Genomic DNA, 5,702 nt, shown 5'->3' on the forward strand with positions numbered 1-5,702 from the left:
TAGAAATGACGCTACGAGTACATTGGTTGGCGAGAGTCCAACGTTGTGATTGCATAGTTTAATATGCCTCCACACGAAAGAACGAAGTGGCCGAGTGACTAATAAAACTTGGTCTTTGAAATAAGTCATGAAATAAACTCTCTTTTCCAGTAGCGATTCCTCCATGAAGGATATGAGGATGATCCTAGTTTAATTTCGTACCTCTGAGGATAGAAAACATTTTAATTTCAAATTGTTATTTTTAATGCGTCCCGACGTAATAATTTTCTTCAAACTTCCACTTTCTGTCGTGACTTGTCGCCACTACACATCTCAGACCTTAGAAAAACTTTCCGAGGAACCATCCAAATATCTTACAGCAAACGGTTTTTTCTAGCAGTGGAGCTAAGGACAGGAGAGTACGGAGAGCAGGGTACCCCATGTCTTGACTTAAACCGCGTATGAGGATATGACCGCGTATCCTAATACTGCGACCCTTCTTTCTGGGTGGTTGAGTGGAAACCCTGTCAGAGACTACAATAAGAATTTTCAAGTACCCTTGTAGCCTTCTTAAATGCAGTTCATTGGTCATTTTAAAAGAATAGAACAAACGAAATAATAAATAATTTAAAATAATATATTATTATATAAAACAAAATAAATAAAAAACAAATTACTTAAAAATGAACAAAATAAGCTATAATAAAACACAAGAATTAACAGGACTTTCAGATCACAGGACAGCCGAAAGAATATCTGAAATTGTGTTTGATAATTTAGAAGAATTTAGTTGTAGCAAGAAATTAATTGTGCATGCTATATTATTATTATTATTATTATTATTATTATTATTATTATTATTATTATTAATATTATTGTTATTATTATTAATATTATTATTAATATTATTATTATTATTATTATTATTATTATTATTATTATTATTTTCTGTCTTGGTCATCAGTTCTCAATCACATATTTTACATACAAAAAATGCCACGAGTGGCCAGTGCTCTTTTCTTTTCATCAAAGTGATCACATTACTTCTGCTCAAGTCTCTGTATTGTAGCAGTCCAGAATGGAATTTTGGAATTTGAGTACTTAAGGATTGTTTGGCTCAAGATATTTTGAATCTACAATCTTTTAAAGACTGATAAACCAGCTTGTAATCATTTCTTCAACTCAACATTCGAAATGACTGATATTGTTTGAGTGAGTGAAATATGATCCCGTCAACCAAAATGCAATTTTAGAAATGTGGCCAAACCATTGCTAAGCGTTAAGTTAAAGTATCATGTAGGCGACAATCTTGAATACATTAAGGGCCTGTACTACGATCGCCTGTTAAAGCTCCAGATTCGTATACTCCAGTTTAGCAATCTGGAAGTTAAGTATTTTGTACTGTACTACCAGCGAATTTTAACTGCAGGATTGTTATCCGGAAGATATAGTAACATTTTTATTACGTTGGCAATGAAGTTACTGAAAATGTAGTGAAATTTATTGCGTTGGTATACCTTTCCCCGCGTATTTCATGTTTATGTTCCGTGTTTATATGGTACTATTTATTTTGAGGTTTTATTGCAAGCATTATTGTTATTATTTATTATAATGCTGAAGCTCCAGCCAAGAAAATAACAGAGTGAAGAACAGAAACTTACACATACTGTATGAAGAAACTTTACATGGAAGCAAAAGGTAAGATTTTAAAGGTTATGTTTCTTTTCGAATAGTCATAATTCCTACAATATGATAATATTTTGGTTTTAATTAGTAGGCCTAAAGAGGACGGGTGCGGGTTCCAGCAAAAGTGCGTTTTTCTCCATAATCATTGTTTTATTCATGTGTAACTGCACAAGAAGTGTAGGTGGCAATTATTTTTGTATTGTAATTGATATTAAGTGTGCTTTCAGTTTGTTGTATAGCCTACATTATTAGTGAATAGGGCCTATTTCGGTATTTTTTTTAGAAATAATGTACTCACGGCTTCAAATCATGGGTCGAAGGCATAGTAACTCGTTTAAAAAGAAACGTTCACTGTTATTGATAATAATGAATGCTGTTTTTGGCCTGGGATTTCTAACCAACATTAGTACAGCAAGGTACACTGTTCCTAGCAAATTACCAATATTTCAGTATGTTAGGCCTACGTATTTTACTGTTAGTAAATGGGCGGATATTTTGTATTAGGCCTATAATACCATTCGATCACAGATAGGGCCTAACATTATTTTTTAAAAGAACAGCATGAGGTGGAGAGACGTTTCCACTAAAATGCAATATCTGTTGCTGCTACCAGTTCGACTATAATCACTCACTGTAATGCACATTCAACACCTCGTAAAATAACACAGAAACAGAAGATATTCAGTTTTTTCCAAAGTTTCTATGTACAGTATAGTCATGTTTGATATTGTACTGACAATCGTCCATTAAAAGCTCTTGCTTATTTAAGTATAGAAACTTAGATAAGGGAAAAAGAGAATTACAGTATATCTTCTACTGTTGTAGGTTGCATATGGAATTAACCTAGTTTTACTTCCTTTTTAGTAATATAGAATGAAGCATGGGAAGAATATAGTAACATCAGCACAAATACAAGAACCTGAAAACAGCTGAGAAGCAAATTTGAATTCTTGGAAAAGAACACAAAGAAAATTGCTGCTGCAGAGAGACAATGCAGGCTACAAACAATTGGAGCCCCTCCAACTGAAGCAAAACCAAATCCAAACTTAGCCAAGGTAAGTGATTTAATTCTCCTATCAATTGAGTGATTTCTCAGTGATTTTTATTAATATTCAATGCATAAGTTCACTTATATGTTAATTTATACAATTATTACATAATAAGCAGAGGAAATTGTATAACACAAGTTTGAATTCTTTTTATTTATTTATTCATTCACTCATTTATTTATTTACTTACTTTTGTTACAGCCGAAGTAGTAACTAAACCAAGTTCCACTGATACCAGTGCAGCTAATAACACGAATGAGGTTAGTGTGTAAGGAATTAAGAGTCAGAAGAAAAGATGATGAGCTTTAGAGATAAAAGAAAATATTAGATTCTTGAAAGTTGTTATACAAATTTAATTTAATGTCGGTATTACTTTATAATACTATTATTTCTATTATTACCATTCAGGTTCACAGTGCAATTCTCTAGTTTTTGAAGTGAAACTGGACATCCCAACAATATCTCCAGGTAATTTGATTTATACTACAAAACATTCTTTCACATTCTACGTATGATCCTTTTCCAATCTGAAATAGCTGTAACATGTAAACACATTTTCAGCCAACATGTTGAAAATAAAACTAACACACATACTATATGAAATCTGCAGCAAGCAGTAGATAAATTAGATGCAAAAGTTAAAATATAAATTGTACATAATGATGAAATGGTCACAAGAAATGGATGTCATAAAAACTAAACATCATTGTATTATAATATTATGTGGGATTTGAGTGGGAATTTGAAATTTATAAATGTAGGCCTAAAAATAGAAAGTACACTAAACTGAAGAATTTATTTTCAGATTTCTCTGTAATGGGTTTGTAATTAGATTAGGCCACATTATGTTAAGTTGTATTTCAATTTTACCGTGAGGATTCTCATTTTGAAACTTGTGAATGATTTTTTGTGTACAGAAAAACTGAAAAATATCTTTTCATAAGGTAAAACAGAAACTGACTACACTCTATTTACAATAGAACTATTTGCTTGGTTTTCTCTCTCTCTCTTTTTTATTGCAGCTTCACTTTCTTATTGTTAAAAATGAGTTTGGATTAATAGCACGTTAGAAAATACAATACTGTTACAGCTGCTGACTTTGAAGTGTCCACACATTTATGATAAAACATCATCTTTCTCCAGAATTAAATATCTTATGAATTAATTCCACTCTTAAAATATTACAGAGTCAGCTGGTGCAGCAGGTGAAGGTCTTCCACTGTACGGGTATTTACACAGTGTAATGAAAGTAAGTTTTAAGTGAAATTACTGGTTTATTCAGTGTAGGTAGTGTAGGCTAAACTCAGAAAGATCTGAATATAAGCATATATCCCTCTCTTAAATATTTCAGCTGATAATGGGATAATAGCTGATCGAGTTACACCCCAAGGATGCTTAAAAAAAAAAAGAAAGAAAGAAAAAGCAAGCCCCTGAGGAATGCATTAGCCACATTGAAAAATCTTTCTCCATCTGTGAACTGTAAGTTTAATGTTGACTTACTTTTACTTGAGATGTTAGAAATTCATGAACTTCAGTACTATTACAGTGATTTCTTTAAAAAATACATTAGTTGAAAGTTGGAATCTAACATTATAACATAGAATGATTTGAAATAAAAGTAAGTCATATCCTCATGTTTGCAAAGAGATGGGGTTTGGAATATCAAAAGTAAGATTTGGAGTTTTTACATTACTTTTTCCTCCTCTTTAATGAATGGTCTATCTACAAAGACATCTTCAATTAGTGGCAGAAAGTAAATGCTACAATAATCACCCATTCTTTATGTTTTAACAAAAAATATGTTTAATTTTGTTGACCAGATTTGTTTGACCTGGATGACTGGGAGATTACTTCTTCTCATCCTTCTAATGGAGTGATAATCTCTTGCAGCTGTTCTTGATCTCTGTGGTCTCTGGCCTCTGCTTTATCTGCTAGTCTTCAGGATTAGGTTCGAGTCAGGTGATAATTATTAACTAATCTAAGGTTTCTGGTTGGGTTCGGGTCTGGTTCAGATCAGGCCGAGATGGGCCGGGCCTAAGAATTATGGCCCGTGCAGATCTCTAACAAATGGGGCTTATAGCTGAAGTTGGCTCTGCCACAGTTTTCCAAGTTTTGTGTATTTGCATATGTATTTGTGTTGTGTTTAATTACAGTTACTATGTACTCTTATGTATTAGCCTGTATATTATTAATTTGTAAATATGACATGTACCATAGCATATATATAATGAGATAGTGGATGTAATACATGATTATGCTTATTGTGTCTCCTGAAAAATGTCGTGTTTTGTTCACACAAAATAAATAAATAAATTTTAAATTTAATTGCAACTATAGTGCATCTCTCTTGTTTTAAGTACACATTCACAGAGTACCTGAATACAATTGAAGCGTCAGCTGGAACAACGTTGTAAGTTACAAAATTTTCATTCGGTGTGTTTCCGTGTAATAATGTTGTATGTCATGTTACCTTGCTATACTCCTTGGCTTGCAACTGTCCATCAATGCAGTACGTGAAATTTGTCCACTCAAAAGTTTGCTACCCTCATAAGAACAAAGTTGTACGCATATACACATTTTTGCAGCTCCTGTAAATTTTACCAAATATAATTTATAACGTTGTTCCAGCCGACGCTTCAATTAATGTGCCTCTTGAAAAATGTTGTTTTACCATATTTTGCTTATGTAAAATAAATTTGAATTGCAGATACAGTGCATTTTTATTGTTTTAAATAGCCTACAGTGTACCTGGTCATAATTTTAAAAATGTATTTATCAAACCTTTGTGTTTGAATCATCTTAGCCTGTTAAGACATCACTGTGAGGGATCCAAGCAATAAAATATATATAAAAAGTAACGATATGAATATGTTTGCATACATGAATCACTAGGCCTAGCGTGAATGAAACAGCTCCCTTGCAAAACATAAATGCCAATTCCAAAACTTTCAGGAAATGAAGAAAAACTGTCACGTCTAAAATTTAATA

The 5,702-nt window shown here is 32.3% G+C and overlaps 1 long non-coding RNA gene across 3 annotated transcripts; it reads left to right on the plus strand.

Annotated features, from left to right (window-relative positions):
• The first annotated feature begins 1,501 nt into the window (after positions 1–1,501).
• Positions 1,502–5,424, plus strand: LOC138691287 (uncharacterized). 3 transcript variants are annotated; one of them, XR_011329800.1, is made up of 6 exons: positions 1,502–1,677; positions 2,530–2,720; positions 2,916–2,974; positions 3,123–3,182; positions 3,902–4,193; positions 4,535–5,424. It is a non-coding gene; the product is annotated as an uncharacterized lncRNA (long non-coding RNA). The 3 variants fall into 3 exon arrangements; XR_011329801.1 differs by having other exon boundaries at positions 3,902–3,963; positions 4,066–5,424; XR_011329799.1 differs by having other exon boundaries at positions 3,902–5,424.
• The last annotated feature ends 278 nt before the right edge of the window (positions 5,425–5,702 follow it).

This window comes from Periplaneta americana, chromosome 16, assembly GCF_040183065.1.
Source record: "Periplaneta americana isolate PAMFEO1 chromosome 16, P.americana_PAMFEO1_priV1, whole genome shotgun sequence".
Classification (NCBI taxonomy): Eukaryota; Metazoa; Arthropoda; class Insecta; order Blattodea; family Blattidae; genus Periplaneta; species Periplaneta americana.